The sequence below is a fragment of the Camelus bactrianus genome, chromosome 5, assembly GCF_048773025.1.
Source record: "Camelus bactrianus isolate YW-2024 breed Bactrian camel chromosome 5, ASM4877302v1, whole genome shotgun sequence".
NCBI lineage: Eukaryota > Metazoa > Chordata > Mammalia > Artiodactyla > Camelidae > Camelus > Camelus bactrianus.
In genome coordinates, this window is record NC_133543.1 from 59111729 (window position 1) to 59136573 (window position 24845).

The 24845-nt window shown below is 37.6% G+C and overlaps 1 long non-coding RNA gene across 2 annotated transcripts in view; it reads right to left on the bottom strand.

Annotated features, from left to right (window-relative positions):
- The window catches only part of LOC141577648 (uncharacterized), a 69066-nt gene extending 45073 nt beyond the window's left edge, over window positions 1-23993 (bottom strand). For both annotated transcript variants that reach the window (XR_012506883.1, XR_012506882.1), the window contains exons 1-2: window positions 23858-23993; window positions 20378-20548 (exon numbers count right to left, since the gene is read on the bottom strand). This is a non-coding gene — a long non-coding RNA (uncharacterized LOC141577648). The remainder of the gene's footprint in view (window positions 1-20377; window positions 20549-23857) is intronic.
- Between the last annotated feature and the right edge of the window lie 852 nt (window positions 23994-24845).

Genomic DNA, 24845 nt, shown 5'->3' on the forward strand with positions numbered 1-24845 from the left:
AGGGGGTGGGAAGGGATAAATTTGGGAGTTTGAGATTTGCAAATGTTAGCCACTATACATAAAAAGATTTTTAAAAAGTTTCTTCTGTATAGCACAGGGAACTATATTAAATATCTTATAATAACCTTTAATGGAAAAGAATATGGAAATGAATATATGTATGTATATGCATGACTGGGACATTGTGCTGTATACCAGAAATTGACACTCTGTAACTGACTGACACATTGTAACTTCAATTAAAAAAAAAAGACATGTATCTTAAGAGTTTAAAACCCCTCAAAGAAAGATGTCTTTTCTGATAGCACTTATAGAAGTCCTTATATTTGGTTCAGATAAGCCTGTCTTGGATCACGCGATGATTTTAAACCCAATCACTATGGCCTGGGGCAAGAGTTTCTTTCACTGGTTCTCCTAGTTAGGTTCCCTCCTGAGTCATATGGAATGGGTTATCCATAGGAAAGTGGGGTGCTAGTATCAGAAGAAAGAGATGAGTCCCTGCGCAAGACAAGAACACACATTCTAGAGTTTGGGTACAAAATAGGAGGTTAGTTTCAGGAATAATGCAGAAACCCAATACTATATCTCATACATAAAATAGAGAGGACTAACCTCAAGGTGAACAGATCAGCTGAGCTATTAAATGAAAGCATAAGTCTCTTGAACTAAGAACAGATTGGTCAAAGAACCTTGGTGTGGTGAAGTCTACTAACCGAGGTCAGGTAACCACATCTATGAAAGATGTGTCTATGATTCTGTTACAACAAAATACCGAGTCTCTTCTTTTTCTATAGTTTTTTACTAGGTGATCTCAAAATGTGCTGGTTAATCCTAAATCTCTAACTGGGACCTCTCTCCTCAGCTCTAAACTTCTGTGTCCAACTGTTAAACTGACATATTCACTCAGGCATTGGACAACCTCTAAAAGGCTGCTCATCCACCAGATTTTCCCTTCCCAGAAAATGCTACATCTATCATGCCAGCATCTCAGGCCACAGATATCTCTGATTCCTTGTTTTCTTTACAACCCATCCTTTATGAAGTATTGTAAGCTCTATCTGCAAAATATATCCCAAACATGATCACTTCTCAGCAATTCCAGTGATACAACTGTAGACCAAGCTTCCATCCCATCATACTTGGACCATGTCTGCCCCACACATCAGCCAGAGTTAACTTTTTAAAGCATAAATCTGATTATGCCAAATCCCCCTACTGGCTTCCCATTGGAGATGAAATAAATTTGAAGTGCCTTGCCATGGCCAACCTCCCTGCTAGCTCTTAGACCTCATCTCATCCCACATTTCCTCCCTCCCCCTAGTCTCCAACCACACTGGCCTGTTCTAACCTCATAAATGCACAAGGCTCTAGCCCACCCTGGGGTTTCTTTGCTTAGAATGTCTCCCCACTTCCCACCGCATTCTATACTGTCACAGAGTTTCTTCTTTGCTTTTTAAAGTCTAAACTTAAATGCCAACTCTTTAGCAAAAACTTCCCCGAGGAGCCAGGTAAAGCAGAACTTCCTCTCTTCCCCACCACCCATCACTTTCTGTCTCATAGTGCTGTTTAATTTTCTTCATGGTATTTAAAACTATTTCAAGTGATTTATTTTCTGTGTGTCCCCTCAAAGAATGTGAACTACATAAAGACAAAGACTTTGCCTGATTTTTTTGCCTTACCTCCAGTACCCTTAGTGTCTAGCTTATAATAGGTGATCAGTAAATACTTAATGAATTGTTGGCTGTTGAATGAATAAATGAGTAAGTAACTTAAAGACACATAGGCCTTGTCTGTTACCCAGACCCAGATTATCTTATATATTATATAACTTAATAAAATAGTCTCAGAGTGTGATTTTTTAATAAACACAGGCTACATGCATAATTTTTTTTGTGTGTAGACAGGCAGATTACACCAGAATTCTACAAGTCTTAGTCCTTTATTTTTGCATGCTCTTTAATCTCACTTTGATGAGATTTCCTACAAGACACCTAAGCCTAAACAAAAAGAAGCAATCTGCTTCCAGCCAGATTTATCCTCTGTTTGAAACAATTAAAAAAAAAAAAAAGGAAGGAAACAGAACAAATTAAAAAAACAAACAATATGTAAAAAAACAGTTTTCAGTTTTTAAGATGCTGGACATCAGGCATCGAAAGTTGGTGATTGCTGAGACAGAAAACAGAGGTCAGCCCCTTGACCACCGAGCTTACTGCCTTTAATTTCTAGGCTGGGGCACAGGGAGGTAGAATCTGGCAGACTCTCTGAGAAATGCCAGATTATTCCCATAAACATTTTGGCTTGTTTCTTTACTGGGTTGTGGAGAAGACTTAATGGGAGTGATTTATAGGGTAGATAAAGTGTGTCTTTTTTCCTCTGTTTTTATAAGAAGATCCCTTTGTCTGACCTTGGGCAGAGGGGATGGATATTGGGAAGGGTGGGAATGATTTGCCAGTGAGGAACGTAAGGTATACCCCTATCCCTAACCCTGGTTAAGCAGGGGTTTATACTCCTAAGCTGTGGACCCCTCCTGAGAGCAGTTGGGTGGACATAACTAGAAAGAGCTGAAGAGTTGAAGGTAAAAGGACGAAAAGTTTTAATCTCATCAACTTTTTGGCCAAATCCTTTTGGTCTGGTTTTTCTACCCAAGGCAACTGAGTATTTCTACAGAGGCTTCTGAGGATCAGGCAGTGGAAGGGGCCAGGGTAGTGGAAAGAAATCAGCAATTTTTTGTTTCTCTATGGGTATAATGTAACACGTATGGACTTGCTCTCCCCAGGAGCGTGGCATCATGGCAGGAATTTGCCAAGGTAATCTAATATTGTCATGTAATTCACAGATTTAAACACATCACCTCTCTTCAGGCCCTCCAAAGAAATCTAAAGGATTTATAGCTTTTCCTGTCTGAGGGATTTGGAGTATTTTCTGACCTAAATTCCTGGTCTATTAGAGATTACTTTGACAATTTCTTAAACTTAGGATTTGTGTGTCTAAAAACCCACAAGACTTCAAGGAGCTAACAAATCTTAGGGGCCTCTTAACTGTGGGGTGCCAAGTGCTTCGCTAACAGAGCCAGCAGCCGTACAAATCTTACATTATAATCCTGTCATAGAAATGCAGTAAAGTACCAGGTGAAATTAAGTGAGACATCAGTTATATATACTTAAATAGATTACACTGATGGAATCAACAAATGTATTTTGTCTTTAAATATTTAGAATTTTGCCTGTGTAGACTTAAAACCAAAGGAGTCTGTCAATGTGGCTTGTCTTCAGAGCTCTGATAAACAAATGAAGCCTAAGTTAGTGAAATAGGCATCAAAAGATCATTTCATTTTAAACTCCTGTTGCTTTAAAGAATTTACTTAGGAAGTCACAAATCAGTAATATATGCAGATGGTCGAAAAATCAAAAAGTACCATTAGGCTTTCATTTCTTGCTACTCAAATACAGTCTTTTGACTCTTCTTGCTGTTTCTTCTATTCTTAAGTTCATATTTCTAAATGACAAACTTAGGCTACTATTTCTTCAAATTATTAATTTTAGGCATCCCATTATGACAGATGTTATACTACCTTACTCCTCCTCCCCATCTCCTATTATATGCTATTTTTAATTAAATCAATACTTAGTGTAAAATCATTTTAACCTTGCAAATACTATTTTGTAGAGCTAAAGCATATGCTATGATACATTCTCCCTTTCTGCAGCAGTTTTTCACCTTGTCAGATTTTTTCACTTGTACCACTGGGTATCTATATATCCTCCCCAACCTTGCCCTCAACCAAAACGCTCCATAAGTGAAACTAAACTGTTGAGTAGTTTTTTTCTAGAAGACATCTGATTGAAGTCTCTGTTCTCTCACTCCACTATGTGCTGCAGGGCCAGTTACCTGGAGCCCTTTTTGCTGCTTTAATGGGATGTTTCCATTTTCCCTCACATTTCTGATTGTCTTCCTTTTCATTTTACTCCCTGATTTTGCTGGGTTCCATTCTTCAGTGGCTCCTTTTGAAAGACTGCATGGAAGGCAACATGTCTTATCCTCTGTGTATCCAAATATGTCTTTATTTTACACTCACATTTAAGTGATAATTTGAAATGGAAAATTATCTTACTTCATCATTTAGAAGGTGTTGCTCCATTGTCTAATCATTTAGAACACTATTTCTTGAGACATCAACACCATTTTCAGCCCCAATTATTTTTATGTGCCTCAAAGTTTTTATATTGGCAAGTTTTACTATCTTCTTTATTCCTGATGCATTGTTGTGGGTCTTTTTCCATTTAATGTGCCATGCATTCGGTGACCTCTTTAAATCTGGAGACTCACATCCTTTCATTATAGGAAATAGTCTCCTATTGTTTCTTTGACAACTTCTCTTTTGTACTTTGATCCCTTTCTGGAATTCATCTTGGTTGGATGTAGATCTTTTTAACTTGAACCTCTGTGCGCTCTCTCTCGCTCTCTCTCTCTCTCTCTCTCTCTCTCTCTCTATATATATATATATATATATATAATGTTTTCTTTTTTCTCTGTTTAACTTTGAGTTTTCAGTGACTTTTTCTTCCACTTCCTTGAATATTTTTAATTTCCAATATTCTGTGTCTTTTTTATATGATTCTTTTCTTGTTTTATGCATCCATTATTTTCTTATCTTTTTCAGGATTCTAATTACAGTTTTTAAAAAGTTCTCTTTTGATCTCTGTATACTCTGTTTTCCTTATACATTTTTTTAATGTCTTTTTTTTTTACTTTGGAAATGTCTTAACTGTCTGGTAATCTCTTAGTGTTCATTCCTATTTAAGAGTGAGGCATTACAAATTCTGATTAAAAGATTCTAAAAATGTGGGCCTTATTTTTTGGCAGGTTTTATCTTATTGGGTTTGTGCAGAGATCCAGCCATTTTACTGACCTCAAAGTGCCAGTTCTCTGGGTCTACATGGTTTTTCTTGTAGAAACTTACCTTTCTTTCTTGGGACTGTATATTCAATTTGCCAGCATTCTGTACAAAAATGTAATGGAACACAGGGGTGGGAGATTCACATACAGCTTGTTAATTAATTCCCTATTATCAACTTCATGTCCCACATCCCTACCTCTGTGTTTCTGGCTGTCTGTGAGACTTGAGTGCCTCTCATCCAAATTCTGTAGAGAAAGAACTTTTAGTCTCCTGAATGGGGATTGTTATGGTGCTGTGTGCGGATGAAAATTTCTGGAATGCTGCCTGTGAGCAGTCAGGGGAGACTGACCACTCCATATATTGACTTCAACCTATGCCTTTTTACAACACCTCACTTTATCCCCAACTTCATTCATGCCAGCTGATTTCAGGTCCTTCCAGATATTATCACTTTCTGCCACTCTTAAGAATTTGACGTTTTCCAACCAGATCATTGGTTTCCATTCCTCCATTCATTTTTACATTCCATTGTATTGAGCTCTGTCATCCACTAGTATTACTTCTTCCAGTCTCATGATTTTGATTGGGTTAGTTCCTCATTTTAGTGGGGTCTTGGGAGGGAGAAGAGTTAAACATGAATGGTGAACCCCACATCTTTAATTGAAATCTTACACATCTTATTTTCCATTTGGAAAATTTCTTCCCAACCCTTTCCATGTGCCCTAATGTCATGTGGTTCTATTGGGATCACCAATCATAAGAGGCTTCCTCTTGACCACAGAGGTGAACATGTAACTCAGGGTGGGTTAGTTACAGACTATACAGATTTGCCATGTGATTTTTTTTTCCCCCAGGTAGGTGTAGCTATGACCAAGGAAAGGATAATCAAATGACTGGGAGCTGGAGAAAACATAGCCTTTCTTTTAAAGAGCAAAGAAACCCGAATGTGGATGCAGTTATGGAACTGCCAGTGGTCACACAATTTCTACAAGGAGAAAATCTGTCTGAAGCAAAAGAAAATGATGTCAAGCTGAAGTGAGGAATTAATGGAGAATCAGTGTAATAAAAAGAGTGTTTGAGTTCTGGTACCCGGTCATGGCTAGGCTTGCTTCACTTCTGAAACTTCACAGAGATAAAACAAATACTTAGACAAGCTCGGAACTGGCTTCCTTTCCTCGTAATCCAGTGTGTCCTGACTGGTGTAATGTTACTCTATGGGGCATATTTAGAATTTTGGTAGCAATATCTTGCCTTTTTTTTTTTAAATAGAAATAACACATTTTGAAACAAAATAAGGTATCTTACTTTCACATAAAACAAACATGATTCAAACTGGTCTAAGCAACTCACTACTCACATGGAAATTAAATGTTAAAGAATTTATCAGGCACAACTGGATCTAGTTGTTCAAAAACACTCTCTTTTGAATCTGTCTCTTTTGCTTTCTGTCCTCTCCTCTCCTCTGTGGCTGCATCGTCCTCAATCTCTTCTAATGTGGTAGTAAGATTTCAATAGCTCTCATCTTAAATCCTATCAGTCTAGAAAACTCTGGAAGAAAGAGAACTCTTTTAACTCTTTTCCCAGATTGACTCACCCTGGATCTTCTACCTATCTCTGGACCAACCGTGACAGAGATGAGGGGTAGTGGTGGTCGAGTCAGTCCTGCCTAAACCACATGGGTGCAATCAGGCATGATTTTGAATGGAGTTAGAAAAAAAGCACAAGCCAAACCTGGTATAAGAGGATTAGCTGTGGAAAAACACTGAATAAAGATGAACTGTTAAATGACATTAGAAAGGATATCAAGAAAGTGATGATAAAGTAGTAGAAAGAACAAAGCAATGGCAAAAAAAAAAAAAGAGGAGAAAGTAGAAATGCTGAGCTGAGGCAAGTTGCACGATAAAGTTATTAAGAAATTAAAAAGAATTCTGTGTAGAGAACAAATATTGGTCATCCTTTCTTGGATGTGTGTTTAGGCTACATCTTGAATATAGACAAAGTTTTGATTAAGGCTAATTTCTTCTATAAGATGCTTCTCTTATCTCCCTAGAAATGGATAGTGAATAAAATTTATAATTCTATTTGCTGGTCTATTCAAGAGGGATACATATGAATGACAGCCAACTGGGGAATTGTGAATTAAATCACAGTTTATTTGTAATAGAGAAGGGAAATAAATTCTGCGAAAGAAAGGGGTGAATATTTCAGTGCTCTAGAAATAGAGTTCTAATTAATTTATAGATTTAAAAGGCCACTCTGACTCAACCTCGTAATTTGAGTAATAAAACTCTTCTAATGGCTTTACAACAGATTTATAAAATAAATGAGCAAACTTAATCAAACCACAGTGCTTGGCCAATACAAATGTTTCTGTTGTGAGCAATTTACTCTATCAATTGAGAGATTCAGAAATGAATTTGGTGGCTATATGCCTCATATTCCATGAATATATTAGTTGGAACTTCATCAATGTGTTCTCTACAGTAAATTAAGAAGACATATACCTAGCAATCAGCTTAAGTTTAAAAATATTATTATTTTTATAATACTGAACAATTTCTTTGAAGTCCCATAGAGATAGATATTAAATGATTTTTAAAAAGAATCTCTAGGATACTACATTTAAAGGAGTAAATGTTTCACTAATTACAATCATTTCAGTTGACTAGAAGAAATATACGGATGTGTCCACCTTTTAGATACTTTATTCATCTGTGGTTTTGTGTTTAGAAACACAAAGACAGACAAGGTTATTGATTTATAATTTACATTTAAAAATTATAGGCCAGAATGATAAACTTAATTGTAGCCTATGTTTTATAGTTGTTTCCCTGAAGAAACAGACCCAGCCTATGCAAGGGAGCTGTCTATTTTGAGGGAGAGATATCAAGGAACCCTTCCAGTCCATCAGGCTCCAGCGGGGCTGACTTCATCCATATGCACCTGACATACATTCTATCAGTAAAAAGTGATTATCCATTATCATGAGGTCATGGAGTTCTTTGAGAATCTGATGGACATCACAGACCTTCCATCCAGTATAATGTACATAAGCACATATACACATTATTATATAATTTCTGAAGGTCAGCTATGAAGCCCAGAATCTTTGGATCAGACTAAGTTTTTTTTTATGTACAAAGCAAAGGAATGAGTGTTTCCTCTTGAGTAAGTGTTGAAATGAACGTGTAAAACAAGACCAAAGAGGACACACAGATTAATGTACTGATTTAAGCTGGAAAGTCACTTGTGTCAAAATTTGAAGAATTTAATTCACAAGAGAATTTCCTTTAAAAAAAAAAAAAAGAGCTAGAAAGGAGGAAAAAAAAATGTACACTTATTAGGTGGTTGGGATATTTTCCTCTACTGAGTCAAGAGAAAATGGGAGGTGGTAGAGCCAACCAAGTACTCCTTCTACCTGAGAGAGTTTCAGCCTGTGGAAGTAGAAGACCTGGAGGATGGTGACCAGATTGTGTGGAGATTTGGGAGTTGGGACCTGAGAATAGGACAGATTATTTGGTATAAGGTCTGCAATCCATGTGGACACTACTGAGACAGAAGAAAATGAGAGAAGATTTGTGTTTACTGAGTACAAAGAAGGCACTACCTATACATTTTATACAACAACTCTGAATAAATTTGTTATTTTTAATAATGCTAAAAATGCAAATGTTCTACAACCTAGCATATCTTCTCCTATAGAAACTTTGTACATATACACAACGAAATGTTTAGAGCAGCATTGTCAAAAGTAGCAAAAAAATGGAAATATAAATATCCATCAATATGAGAATGGATAAATTGTGAAATGGCCACAAAAAGGAATACTACACAGCAGTTAAAATTAATGAACTAGAGCTATATATGTTAACATGACACAACCTGAAAACATAATATTGAGTAAAAGGAAGCAATTTAATATTATACATACAGACACATACACACATATAAAGTTTAAAATATGCACAATCATGCCATTAGGGATATTTAAGTCTGTAGTAAAAGAACAAAGAAATGCATGGGAAGAATCAACACCAAATTCATGAAAATGGATTCTGGGAAAGAGGGAAGGGTATTCCATCAGAGATGAGTACACAGGTAGCTCTATTTGTACTTTTTTCTTAAGATTGGTAGTGGGTGCATTTCTCTTTGTTGTATTAGTCTTTGTTCCTTTATGTATGTATTAATTATTTCATAAGGACAATTAAAGATAAACTAGCAATACCCGTAATACTGAGTGAGAATTAAAATGTAAAAAAAAAAGAATTCCTTTGATGAAACTTTTACTAATATTGTGGACTAAGTTAACATAGATAGGTTACCACAACATAACTCATAAAAATGTTAGATAAAAGGTGTATTTTTAAAAATTGTGAATATATAATCAAGCTCAAAATAAAGAAAAGGAAATCTTCAGGTGCCAAACATGACGAGAAATATCAAAGTTAAAGTAATGAGCAAAGGCTGAAGTCAAACTGGAGCTGTCAGCTGGGATTCTAAATGCCCTGTTGGAATAAGCAGTGGCCTCAGTCCTGAGAATGTACAGAAAATGAAACTGAGACTACTGGACAAAGCCTGGACCTTGGATGAACTGTCCCATTTGTTAAAGGGGGATCAAACTCTGATCACTAATGAGAGGAAATAGTGAAGATGTTTTTATTTGTCCACTACCTTGAGTGGAAAAGAAAAGGCATACATTAGAAATTATAATTTTAAGCTTGTACCACCCCCAGATGTGGGACATAAACTTGTAATAATTCATGGCTCAGGAACTCACAAACTAAGAACACACCATAAAATCATATTTAGGATCTTTGAAACCTGTTGGATTCTGGGAGAAGCAAGTAAAAACCTATTCTGTAAGACACTTTCATGACAAAAGAAATTCTAAAATAAAATAATTAATAATAGTAATTCCTTCCGGGAAATTAGCTCACAATAAAAAATACACATCACACAAAAAATAAGTTTAGTGAATATCAACAAAGTCAACAAACAACATAATTAGTATCCTGAGAACTGCAGATAATAGAACAAACTAAAAAAATTAAAATAGGATTGTTCAAATTGTGTCAAGAGATTTTTTTAAAAAAGGAATTGGAACTATTACAAACAAGGACACCATGAAAAAGTGACTGATTAAAAAAAAAGAATCAATTAGGGTATCTAGAAATTAAAAATACAGCCATACAAATGGAAAACTCAAAACACAGATTAAGCAGATTAGACACAAGAGATAATAGTAATCTGAAGATGAAAGACAAGAGAATTGTTTGAATATAGCACCAAGAAAGAAAAATACTGAAAGGAAAGATAAATAGAGAATAGAACCAAAAAGTGCATATACTGAATATTTAAACTTTCCTTGAAGTGATAAAAAATATGAATCCTCAAAATTAAAGAAACCAAAGTTGTGAGCAGAATAGAACAAATTCATCCAAACACATGGTAAAACTATAGAATGCAAAGAGAAAAACCAAGCTGAGAGAAAACATAGATTATTTATAAAGAGATGAAAATTTGACAGCAGGTTCTGATCAGCAATAAAAGATACCTGAAGATGAAATAGTATTTTCAAGGTTCTAAGGAAAATTTTCTGTCAGCCTGGAATAATATACTCAGCTAAACTATCAACGAAGTGGAAACAAATATACAGATAGGGAATGTACTTCAAGAAGAAATTAAACTCAAAAAGGAGTGGAATAAAGAAGCAATGGTTAGCAAATACAGTCAGTGGTAAGTCTAAAGGGTCTTCAAGTAGAAATCAGTAATAAAAAGAATTATTTGGACTAAAATATTAGAAAACAGTGGAGCAGAAGCTGTCATTGTGACAGTATTCCAAGGTCCTTTTACTGTTTGGCAGAAAGATAGAGATTTTGAAAGAAAAAAGCAAAGAAAACATGATTAACAGAAAAAATAAGGTGGTAGAAATAAGTTCAAATAAATCTGATAATGGAACAAATGCCTAACATACCATTAAGAAGATAGAGCTTATTTGGTTTTAAAATGCGTACTCCCATTAGAGACACACCTAGGCAAAGTAAAACATGGAAGTTGAAAGTAAACAGATGGAAAAAGACATATCAAATAAATTCCAATGAAAAGGACAGTAGTAGTATCAACATCACACTAAATAGACTTTAAGATAAAAAGTTTTATTAGGACAAAGAGGTTTTTAAAAAAAATTTTTAAAAGCAATTTTATCCATCTATCCATCTATCTGGTTGTACGATGTAATTTTTAAAAATGCATAATGTGATGATTTAATATATGTATACATTGTGAAATGATTACCACTAACAAGTTAACACATTTATCACACACATAGTTACCACTCTGTGTGTGTGTATGTGTGTGTGTTTTTGTCTGTGGGGAGAACACTTAAGACCGAAAGCAGGTTATTCTTTAATGATAAAAGGAACATTTCACAAGAAGTTGTAAGATGCTAAAGACTGTGTGCACCTAGGAATGCCTCTCCACTTTGGTATAATTTTCACAGATTTAATGAAGATTTAATAGGTTTAATTACTTTTAATTTGCTGACTATTTATTTGAATAGTACATTGCATCTTGGCTGCTTTCCCTTGGGCTCCTTGATTTATTTGTACTACATTTTAAAAGCTCTCATCTGAGATTTTGGACTTAGGCTGCCCTTTGGATTAAAATCATTACCTAGTCCCAAACCAAAAATAAAATTTCATCATGTCTATTTTAATTACCTTTCACATTCAAGTCTTTAAGTCATTTTAATGGATTTTTGTGTGCACTGTGAGGTAGAGATAAACTGTGTTTTATTTTAAAGTGGATATCCAGTCATCCCAGTACTGTTTACTGAGTGGTTTATTCTTTACCTGTCATGTGCAGTACTAATTCTGTCACATCATTTCCAAATATATGCTGTCAGTCTCTTTCTGAGCTCTCTTCGCTGCTACATTGCCAATTTGCCAATCATTCTTTGACTTTATAATTAATCTCTCAAGGACAAGTCTTCTACCTCCTCTCTTCATCTCCCTTCCTTGCAACATCTGGGTGATTCCGACTTTGGCCTTTCCCTAGGAATTTAAACATTTTTAAAATTTCTAGAATAACCCTTAGGTTAATTTGATTGTAATGTATGGAATCTATATATTAATTAGACAGTTGGGACTTTTAGGATTTGAGTTTCCCTATCAAGTTATCCTCTTTATTTATTTAGATGTTCTTTAATGACTTGCAATAAAGTTTTATAATTTTCTCCATTAAAGTTTTAAATATATTTTATTAGATTAATTCCTATGTACTTTATGTTTAAGTACTAGCTGCTTAAAAGTAATATGTTTAAAAGATTAATTGGTCCAAAAATTTGTCTTTTCTTAAAATGCACACTTTCTTACATCTTGGTTTCTGGTGGCATAAAGAAATACAACTGACTTTTGAATACTGATTTTATGTTCAGTCACTCTTATTAACGCAAATAATTCAAAAAATCTTTGTATTTTTATATCACCTGTAAATAAATAGAATTCAGTTTCTTCTTCTTTAATCCTTATCTTTTTACTTATATTCTTTGCTTGCTGGCTGGAATAAAAAAAAATATTGGTGGGCTAGGATGGGGTATCTCAATGTACAATGTGGAATACAAGTGGTTATAGTATCTATCTTTTTCCCAATACTGCTTTTTAATGGAAAAATTATAAAATTTCTCCATTAAGAATGGCACTGCAGTAGTTTTGAGTAGATACCCTTTGTAAGACAAGGAAGTAAAATTTTTTGCGTGAGTTTTCTAGTATCTGGTTGTATTCTAGTGGGATAGTTACTTTATCCAAAAATGCTTGGACATTCATTTTTTTATGACCCAAACATCACCCTCACCTAATTCTTAAGAAATGGGGGTCATTCCTGGAAGGGAAAAGGAGGTCAGTGACTGAACTGCTCTTACAATTTGAAGTTTCTGGCCAGCCTCACTGCTGGGGACTGGATCCCCTAGATGCTTAGTGGCTGCTGTGTACTGAGTAATTGCTACTTAAAAATTTTTTGCAAGAAGCAGCTTGTCAGGGACTAGAAAAATGGATTTTCTGTGGGCAATAGAAATGTCAATACATAATTCAGTGGTGGAAAACACTGATGACTGAGAAATACTGACAGCTAAGTAAGAGTCTAAACTGCCCAATCTATGGCAAAATACTTCACTGCTCTAGAGACAGCATGTGTTAGGGTGGTCACTTACTGGGATTCAGATATCAAATTAATAACCAAGCTTGGAGAAATACTCCACCTAGGTGTTCAGCATGGGAAAACTACACCACGTTGTCCACCAGGGGGCAAGAGTGTGATGCTTGGAGCCCTGAAATTTCTGAATGCCTTGTGAGGAAAAGTGGAGTTGGGATCCAAGCAAAGGTGGCATTTTGGAGCACAGGTAAGGCCGGTTTTCCTCCCCTCCACCTGACATGGGGCTGCCAGGAAATGGCGTTAGCCTTAATCAGGCTGACAGTGAGGCAAGATGTGTCACAGGGGGGTCATAAACTTCTTCACCACTCACTACTGGGCATCTTTCAAACTGCTGCATGGGTGGAACAGATTCATTAATACCTCTTAGGCTGACCAGAACTGTGGAGGTGGGAAGCAATCCCAAGTCTGTCTCAACTGTGAAGAGAAACATGACCAACATCTGTAAGGAAACAACCAGCTCACTTCCAGGCGGGACTTGTAGGACACCAGGACGGCTTCCTGGGAAGCTCCCTCTCTCCCAGCTCCAAATCCTGCGAGTAAGGGGAGTGTCCCTGAGAAGAATCCTGAAAGAAGTCAAGAAACCCAAGAAAGGAAAAGGAGAGGAGTGTGAATAGAACACAGAGTGAACATACCTTTCTGAAGAGAACCACGATTTAACGGGGACACCACATATCTAATTCACTAGATGTTGGAGTCTTAGGCTGGGAGTGAAGGTTGGTTCTCTCTTAAACCCTACATCAGGCTTGAGGCAGGACAGGAAGATACAGATGGAGTAGGATGGAGCATCCCAAAGTACAGAAACACTGTGAATATGTTGTTTCTTTTTCAAGTGTGTTACGGGTATGAGCTCAAATGATCTGTTTACATCCTTGTTAGAAAATCCTAAAATGTAAATTTGAAGGCATTTAACCTATGCATTCTTTAAAACATGTCAGTGACTTGAGCATTTCAGCATTGATTTTGTGTTCTAATGCTTACTCATCTCTCGGTTGTTTTTCCATCTACCTTTTTTCAGTACCTTAGTAACAAGTTGAAACCTGGTGATTGCAGAAGGATAAAAAGTTCTAGGTTGGTAAGTAAATAAGGAAAAAAGTCTCAGTGCAGTATGAAAATGTATGCGCCTTGTTCAACAAGCAGGAAAAAGTGCTGTTAAGAATTACTAATATATAAAGCTTTGCCTTTTAAACTATTTCATTACTTGAAAAACATAATAGGGATAATCATTCTAAGAAAAGAAAAATAAAAATTTTGATCAGCATGGATTTTACTATTCATCTTGATATTGTGCAGTGCCAATTTTAGTAAGTATTTAACTCATATGTGGAATCACCAATATTTTACAGTTCATACCTACATATGTATTTCTTCCTTGCCTGACCAATTGAAATCACTAACCGTTTTGCTCATTTATTGTTACCCAGACATTCTACCAATACTCTTTATCTTTGGCTTACTGATGAGCAAGGAAGAAAATGGAGGAAAAGAGACTCCGGGTTGTCCTATTCTTTCCCTTTTCTTTTCTGTCATAAATTTTAGCATAACTTTTAGCTAAGTGGTACAAATAAGAAAGAATTTAATAGGGTTTTTTGGATATTTGTGTTTCCTAGAATACCATGACTTTCTTTGAAACAAGTTCTGGTTCACATGAAAAGCATGACCTCTTGGGACCGACAAGGTCCCCACAGGTGTGTCAGTACAGAATAAGCACAGAATTCTGGTGGACCCATGATGCACACCAGTTTAGGAAGACTCAAAGTACATGTTAAATTTTCTGTGGAAGTTGCATAACAATTACGAATGCTGTATGTAGATGATTGGCAAGTTACTGTGGACATGCTCATGTTTATCTCCTCTGTTCCACTGTCTCTTTGAACTTCACTCACAAGTTCAAAGATAATGTCATTAAGAATTCAAGGTGGCAACAATGGATCTATTCACCAAGCACAGGGCACTTCTGAGAGTGGGGCTTTGTGTGACTGCACCTGTTGCATGCCTATGAACTGGCTCTGGAAGCCACAGATCTGGGCCTTTCCTTATCTGGTGCTTCCAGATTCCAGCCTGGCTGTTACTTACTATGTATGCTGGCTACTAAAAGTTAAGCTGCTTTCAGAGCTGTCCCTTGGCCTTGGTCTACTGAGGGTGAGCACAGATGTAGAGAGAGCCAACAGAGCAGATTCTGTCTGGGATTTGGCAAATGCTTCTCTTAGGGATGTCTTGCTTCTCCTAGAGCAGAAAAAGCTCTGAGACACAGGAGAGGTCTTGTAGATGATCCAGAATACCATGTTTTGACACTTATCTCTGCACAGTTCATGACCATCATATATTAGGAACTCCCTGTCAGTGAGAAAACATTGAACTTTGCTGGAATATCATTCAAGTCTCACCAAAGATTTGGAACAGCATGGCATCAACTAACACTTTTATGACGACTCCTCGTTCTGTATCTCTAGCCCAGGGACTTTTTCTTTGAACTGCAGACCCACACTTCTAACCACGTACGTGACTCTCCATTGTAATGAATGCTTCACTGGTACCTCAAACTCAAACTATCCAACTCTGAATTTATTGCATTATTCCTCACATGTTCTCCTGCTCCTTCTTCAGAAATTTTTATTTTGGTAGCAGCAACACAATCTCAGTCTCCTCCCTGTCTTCACATCACTCACCTTCAACTGGTCAACAAGTATACTGAAACCAGCTTTTGATTGTGCCTTGCATCCAGGACCCTCTCCATCCTCAGTGCCACAGCATAATTCAGTTCTTCCTTCGCTCTCTCCTATACTTGCCGCCATGTCTCCACTGACATCCCTTCCCAAATACCCCCTGGACTGCCACAATAATTTTTATCTTGAAAAATACAAAGTGCATGAAATATTTCAAGCATTGAAGAAATCTAAAGTAGTTTATAGTAAAACTATACCTCACCATTAAGCTTTGCTAAATCTTAATTTGGCAAATTTGCTTCATATTTTTTAAAAAGAAATAAAACATTATAAATATGGCAATAGTCATCTGTATACTTCCTTCTGTCCCATCCCTTTCCCTCTCCCCTCAGAGATCACTACAGTTGGTGTTTATCCTTCCTATTTTGGTTTTTACATGTTTACTATACATGGATTTTATCTGTAACATATATATTATTATGAATTTTAAAAATTTCACATAAGTGGGATCATACTATGCATATTCTTCTGCAACTTATTTCACCATTTTTTTTTTTTTTGGAATTCAACCATGTCAAAGTTTCCCATTTCAGTAATTTATTTCAGTATTTCAATTTCAATTTTTGTTATCTGGTATTTCATCATTTGAATGTCCCCTTCCCCCACGGCAGCCACAGAATCATTACACTAGTTTTTAGTTCCTTCTTTATTTTTGGCCTCTAGGGTTTTCAGTACTTTGTTGAGAGCTCAGATTTTCATCTAAATAGATGTTTATTATAACTTACTCTGTATTTCTGGGTTTTGTGGTAATTCAGAGGGTTTTAAAAAAACATTATTGTGGTACATCACCTCCAAACACGGCAGACAACAATTCCTCCCATTCTTGTATGCTCACGCTGCTCCTTGCGTCAAGAAGCTGAGCCTATTTTTCTTCCTCTTGAGTCTTACCAGTAGGCTGTGGTAGGAATAATATTCTAGGACTTCCGAGCCAAGGTCTTAAGAATTCTGGCAACTTCTGCTTTCTTTTTCTTGGAGCCTAGCCACCCTATTACAGGGAAATGTAGGCTAGACTAATGAATGACTAGTGACCACAGTGAGAGAAGCCCTGTGGGATGAGAGGGCATCGTTGGAGGTTCCAGCCCTAGCTTAGCTCCCAGCTAAATGCAGATACATTAGTAACCCTAACTGAAGTCATGTGAAGCAGAACAAACCAGCTGAGCCATGCCAAATTCTTGACTCATAAGATCATGAAAAGTAACAAATTCTTGCTTTAAGCCATTAAATTTTAAAGTCATTTGTTCCACAACAACAGATAATGAGACAGTGCTACCTGCCAGAAAACGTGAAGGATCACTCTAACATGCAAATCTAACATTATGTTTTGATGCATCTCATACTTACAGAAGCGTGGAAAAGACAGACATAAACACCTATAATTTAAATATGAGTCAGTGAATACTACAATAAAAGCAGGCACAATCCTGTGAGGCTCACCCAAGCCAGCCCTGGCAGAAGGGAAAAGGGCCATTTACATACAGTTATTCATAATCTTGTGTTTGACTAACTCTCCTGTTACTTTTGGACGAGTCACTATGTCTCATCATTTTTGAATGTCCACAGCCTAGTATGGTTTTGGGCACACAGTTGTCATGTAATGGGTGAATGAACTAATGTGGTCTAATATGGAAAAGCACATAAATCACATTGTTCCTAATCTCAATTTACTAAGGGTATACAATTGATACAGCATTAAAATAAATTTTCCATGACTCAGAGCCTGACCAGCCATAACTGAATAGTGACATGGTGTGATGTCAAGTGCCTTATGAAATTAAACCCCTAGTACTCTATCTCATCCTCTGGCTGGAGTCTCAGATTTCAATGTAAGAATGCTATTCCTGCAGCTAAGGATTTTTAGGGTAGTCAAAATCTACCTCTCCATTACCAGAGGAGAGTGTCACTCAATTTAAGCTGTGATGAGTTATTTTACCCTAGTATGAGTGGGTTTTCTCTCTTTCCAGAGAGCTTGTTTGAATGGAAAAAGGAGGCAGAGGAAATTTTAGGGTGTGAAGGGAGCTGCTAAAGATAATCACTACCCACCTACAGTTCAGCTGAGGGACTGGTCTGGTCCTTTTGTTAAAAAGGAAATGGAGAAAAGTAGATAGAAAGACAGTGTATATTATCACACTCTGTATATGCCCACACATTTGCCCAAGCTAAGGACAGAATATTCATTACTTCTAGAGGTTAAAATCTACTATTTTTAAAAAAAGTACTCTGTATACTTTTTCATTAAAGACATATAGTTCTCCTTGGTAGGCTAATTTTTAAAGAAATTATTTTAAATTAATTTTTTTAAAGAAATTGTGGTAAATATTTGTTCAAGCCCCTGCTTTCAGTTCTTTTGGGTATACACCCAGAAGTGTAGTTGCTGAATCATACGATGATGCTATTTTTAAATTTCTGAAGAACCACCAAACTATTCTCCATAGTGACTGTACCATTTTACATGCCCACCAGCAATGCACTAGGGTTTCATTTTCTCTACATCCTTACCAATACTTGTTTTTCTCTGCTTTTTTGATAATAGCCATCCTAAAAATGTTAAGTGGTATCTCACTGTGGTTTTGATTTGCATTTTCCCAGTAGCTCGTTTTTATGACCATCTTTCCAATATTTATCATTACTTCTTCTAAAGGAGTCAGACATCTCAAGAGATAGAAAGTTAATGAACACAGAAAGAAAGATAACACCTCTATATGAGAAAATCAAAATGGATGTTGGTGCCTGATGGTGAAAACTTGAGAGAGAGAGATATATATATATATCACACATGTAAAAGTGAGGCTCTGAATTTCCCCTTATAGCTCTTTAGAGACCGAAGTTCCTTGCACGAGGCAGCAGGCTGCTGGCAGCCTCCAGGGAGCACCAGAAAGCTGTGGGTTCACTTGCCTCAGGCTCTGGCCTGTGGTCCTTGGCAACAGGTTTAGGAACAGTAGGCTATCTTTGGTCCCACTGATTCTCATTACTGCATAAAATTCCTAGCTGGGGAATATGAGGGAAAAAAACAGGTTCAGGGATTCCTGTTAATTCTGCTAGAAGGCATGGGGGCAATAATCAAAATTATAACTCTCTTATATGCTGTGAACTCAGGTGAACCCTCAAGAGAATAACCTGAAAAACTGAGGGCTCTCGGATCACATCAAGGTTGTAAGATCCTTCACCATAGGGCCAGAGAAGAGGAAATATTTAATATGTGCTGGGCACAGGGTTAGATAATTTTTACATAATAGCTTAGAAGTTACACATTACTTTATGTTACCAAAAAACGAGGTCAGTAATTTGCCAAGGTCACAACCTAGTAAGTGCCAGAAAGAGAACTAAAATCCAGGTCCCGTTCTAAACCATGCTACCTCTGGAAGCGTCTATTATGCATTGGGCATAATTATGGTTATTTTATTATATTCCTTTTAATGACTGAAAGAAGATCATCTTTGCAATTCACAGATTAGAAAAGACTTGGTATCCTCGGAAGTATTATGGAATTTTGAAATACTCTAAAAAACAGTCCACTTGGGAAAAGATGCTGATTCTGGCTTGATGCTAATTAAAAAAATGAATAGCTATGATTTACTTACAAATGCTTGAACTTGTCCAAGTCACAGAAGTAGACTTGGCATCGCCTTGTTTATCAGAATCAGATTCCAGAAAATGTAAACCCCAGAAAAATCAGGATTTTTATCTTTCAAACTCTTTGGGCAGTGAATTGCATACAATAAGGCAGTGCAAGCCAAGAGGTGATTATACCACTGTTTATGAGTTTTTGTTCTAACACCTCTTTGTTTACCTCACCTCACATGTTGACCAAAAAAACATTTAGAATATATTAAAAATATAAAACCTGCCCTAAAATAACACTCAATTGCCTGTCGTGATAACAGGGCTCAGGGGCACCTTTTATCTAAGGACTTCACAGTGCTTTATGTGCTCATTAACTCACAACCCATCTGTTTTACTCCATTTTATAGCAGAGAAGTGGGGGCATCACGGAAATCACACAATATGTTGGTGCAGGAGTTTAATAGGGATTCTTGGGATTCTGAGTATTCGGTCTGTTCATTCCTGACACAATATGATTCACCAGATATGGGAAGCAAGAAACATAATAGCTAATATCATTGAGAGTTTATTAAGTTCTTGACTCTGTATTAAATGCTTTATATGTATTAGCTGATTTACCCCTTAAGAATTCTATGAGGTAAAAGCCATTATTATTAGATAGAACAACTGAGAAGAAGGGAGGTTAAGTTATTGCTGTCAATAAGTCTCGGAACCAGGATTCAAACCAGGCAGAGCCCATGTGCTTACTCATTGCATGACACTACCTCTCGACATAATAGAATACCTCATGTCTTTAAGCATACTAAAGCTTAGTGGTTCCAGAGAAACCAGTCATTTTGCTCTGAAATGTATAAAGCTATGTGTCAGCGCATTAGTCAGTGTTTTCCAGAGAAACAGAACCAACAGGATGTATGTGAATGTTAAGTATATAAATATAAATAAAAATTTAATAAATATAGGGAGCTTGATTTTAAGGAAATTGGCTTACGTTATTGAGGAGGCCCTCAGTCTTCAGTAAGTCTAAAATCCTCAAAGTAGGGTGGCAAGCTGGAAACGCAGGGGAGGGTTGCAGTCCAAGTCCAAAGGCAGGATTCTTTCTTGCTTGGAGGAGCTAAGTCTTTGTTCTGTTAAGGCCTTCAACTGACTGGATGAGGATGACCTACATTATGGAGAGTAATCTGCTTTAACAAAGTCCACCAATTTAAAATGTTGGTGTCTTTCAAATACGTCAATGTCAAAGAAGACAAAGAAAGGCTGAGTAATTATGGTAGGTTAAAGAAATCTAAAGATACATAAAAGCTAAATGTAGTACATGATCCTTGATTGGATCCTGAAAAAAAAAATTAGTCAATAGAAGTAAATACAGATATATAAAAGATGATGGAATTATCAAAGAAGTTAAGGCAGTTGTCAAAATGTGTGAAATGTGTTCATCCACAATTCAGGTAAAAAAACAAAAATTACATAAAGAACATTTTGGGGTCAACTGGTGAAGTCTGAATGAGGTCTCTAAATTGGGTAATGATATTGTATCAATGTTAAATTTCCTGATTTGATCATTATACATTTAAAGTGAATGTCCTCTATTTTAGAAAATCAGGCTATGAATTACTTACAGGCACAAGGATGTGAAGATGGCTGCAACTTACTCTGAAATGATTCAGAAGAAAGTAAGATTATATGGAAAACAAATGGGCAAACTGATGATAATCTGCGAATCTAAATGAAGTCTATGTTTCAGTTCTCTCTACCATTCTTGCAATGTTTCTGTGTTTTTACAGAAAAAAAAAATGTGGTGTCATCTAAAAAACACATTCACAGAAACATCCAGAATAATGTCTGACCAAATATCTGGGCACTGTGGCCCAGCCAAGTTGACATACAAAATTGATCATCACAATCAGGCAATATCAGGGAGCAGTTCTCCTGGTGATTAATATGCCCTCAACTGATCCTCTAGTCAGAATGGGCAGAATTTCGAGCTTCTGTGAGTAAACCAGCACCTAGAACCTTGCCTTTACATGGGCTGTGTGAGATACAGGGCAGGTCCCAGGACACACTGTCTGCTGTTGGCTTTGCTTATCTTGAATGCATTGTTGGGGATCTGACCCTGTAGTCAGGGTCCACCTTCCCTTACCCAGCCTTTTGCCATAGCTTCTGGTTACTAAGGACCTTCACTGTGACTATCCTGGTCATTTGAATCATGCATTGATACCCTCCTCTATTTGACCTCTCCTCTGAAACTCACCTGGTTTTAGTTTCCTGTCCTCCATAGTTGGTTCTCTTTACTTTTCAAGGTGACTAATCCAAGTCATCTAGAAATTCTCAAAATAATTTCTACCTTCCAAGGGAGCAAGGAAGCAAATCTAAATTGTTAATTCTTTTAAATTTAGCTCTTCTATTTTTAAGAGTCCCCTGAAGACAATGCTGGGTGTTTATTGGTTGCTCAGCAAATTGATAACAAACTCTTCTAGCTTCTCTCTGTTCCCTCCTCTGTAACACTGTGATAATATCAACTGGTTCTTCAGGTGTACTGGGAGGTACACATGAGAACATTCACATTAAAATGCTTTGAAAAGTAAACTTACAGTGAGAGAGTGTGTGAGTGTGTGAGTGTGTGACTGTGTGACTGTGTGTGTGTGTGTGTGGTGTCTATACCTTCTAGAAGCAGTTCCTTCCCTTTGGCTCCAAAGAAGTGACTTATACCTTTGTCACCAAAACAGTCACAATGGATATTTCAGACCATGCAGAAAGAAACACTGACACTGTTAGGAGGATAAGGTGGTTAGCGGTTATAGGTGGTTGAAGTTATTTGCAGCAGATAGGACTTAGTGACCTTTAAATCACTTTGTAGGTGCTCAGCCACTTCATCTCCATGGAAGAGTGACTCAGCACATATATACTGACCTATTGGCTGAATTCTATGTATGAGCAAAGTAAACTACCTAAGAAACTATGGACATCTGAGTGGTACAAATGGGACAAAAGGACAGTTACAAGTGATATCATAGTAAGTATCAGCTTCAAACGACCTCAGCCCTCAGCTACAGGATGCACTTAAGCTGGCCATTACAAACTCAAATTTATTAACCAAATTAATTAATTCCACAAATGATAACATAGAGCTCCCCCCCAAATATGTAACAAAATAATAAAGGAAAGAAATCAAATGAAAACTTAAAAGTAGGCACTAACCCAGATATGGATTAAACTAAAAAAAATTAATATTTATATTCCTTGAGTAGTTATGCTATACCAAACAAATATGGTTCTAAGCTTACTATATGCAACAACTAATTTACTCCTCTCAGCAATCATGAAGAATACAACCATTTTACAGAAGAGGAAACTGAGGCACAGAGAGGTTAATACTTTGTCCTAGGTCACACAGTTACTAAGAGATACAGCCAGAAATTGAACCCAGGCAGGCAGTATGTACGACTCCAGAGCCTGTGCTCTTAACAGGCCAAATTGAATGAGAGAAAGTGTTTTGTGACCATCAAAGATCCATACAAAATCAAAGTATTATGGTCATGATTATAATTAGAAGGTACATTCCAGATAATCAGAACCCCGCATCTTGCATCTAAGGGATTGGGATTGGTAAACTGACCTGCTCAAGTTCACAGGTGAACTCAAGCAGGATCTAAATTTGCTCTATTTCAGGCATCAGTATTACCAGCACTCCTGCACCACCCTCTCCCCATTATATTGATGGCACAGGTTCTAATAACAGTAGTGTTGCAGTTCTATTTTTTGTCAATGCCATCATAAGATAGCTCAGTGCACTGAAAGAAAGAAAATGCCGGTAAATTGTGGAGTAGGGAGTTCGATAAATCAGAATAGTAGCAGAAAGACAACGATCTCAATTACAGAGCCTCTTTGGCGGGCAGATTTAGTTCCAAAATTCAGCAAGTCCCTGTGGCTTCCTGACACTGTGGGCACACTGAACCTCTGCATATTAAACGACTTCCTCCTGGCCATATGCAGACATGCCAGCCCCTCACAGAACTCTAGCCACCCCGCCACACGCCTCCTTCCTGAGGGCTGTGTTCAAAGGCGTCTACTTCAAGGGCTGCCTTAAGTGTTTATTTTAATCGTTGTGACAACATTAAATTGAGGTGCTAAAAATAAGTTAGTAAGGTGGGGTTTTGAGGGCTTGCCTTCTTTACTCCAGAAATGCCCCCGTATCTTAGACTAACATTTTCCAGTAACAAATTCCAAATAGTAATTTAAAGAAGGCAATTATTACGTATAACTTGACTGTCCCTGGGCCTCACCAGCCTGTGGGAACACATGAGACCACTGAACGATTTATACCCGCTTTTTACTGGCGTAGTGATGTTGCCCGTGCTTACTTGAGTTCCACCTCTCAAGGCTTTTGTCACCAGCAAAGCCCATTAAGATTACCAGGAAATAAACAGAATCTGGGTGATAAAAAAAAAAAAAAAAAAAAAAAAGGTCTAACCTTTGTTTCCTTGGTGCTTAGTCTAATTGCAGTTGCTCACAGGGTGCTGGGTGTGGGGGCCTTGTCCCGGCACTTCAGACAAAAGGACGCGCCCTACACCCCCGATCAAGATGGCAGCCGCCGGCTGTGGGCGGAAACGCCGCGCCTGCGCTGAGATCGGCAGCAAGCACACCACAGCTGTGCCTTCCCCTGGAAAACTCCGCCCCCTTCTGGCTGTTGAGATCCCTACAAGCAGCCCCGCCCACGGCCTGCTGGGGAGGGTGTGTGTTCTAGAGTGGAGGCTTGCTCGGCTCCATTCTTTGATTTAAGGAATAAAGCTTTTCTTTCCTTCTGAACCAAACTTGGTCTCCTTCTATTGGCACAAGTGGCCCTGGGCAGGAGGACCCTTGTTGGACTCGGGAGGGTGAATAACAATTTGGTGGGCTCTTCCACGGGTGTTCCACATCCATGGCATCTGTGCTCTGCTGGGCACAGAGTGCAGTGCTGGTGGCTGTCCTTGGAGTGCCTGGGGTGGAGTGGGTGAAACTGTCTTGCCCCCTGGAATGGAATCCAGACACAAAATGTCAAAACAGTGTCACTTGGTGGCCAGTGTGCTACAGAATTGAGGAAGATATCCTCCTCTCTGCCCACAACCAGGCCTGCATCCAGGGCACTGGGTAGGGCGTGCTGTGCTGTTCTCAGTCAATTCTCAAGAAGCAGGAACTTTAAGGAAATTGCCTTCCTGAGTCCGTGAAACCATAGATACTGATCCCTAGATAGGTTTCCAGGAGTCTGAGAATGCTCCTGGCATTGTGTAAGAAACTGAGTGTTGTAGGTGCAAATGTAAATTTTTCTGTGGAGAGGGTCCAATGCTTTGAGCAGATCCTCAAAGGGGTCCGTGAACTGAAAGATTAAGAACTGTCTCCCCCGTCCAAGCTTTGTTACCAGATTAAACTCCTTACCCCAAAGCTCTGTCCTCTTTCCCAGGGGGAATCTTTAGGCCCCTCCA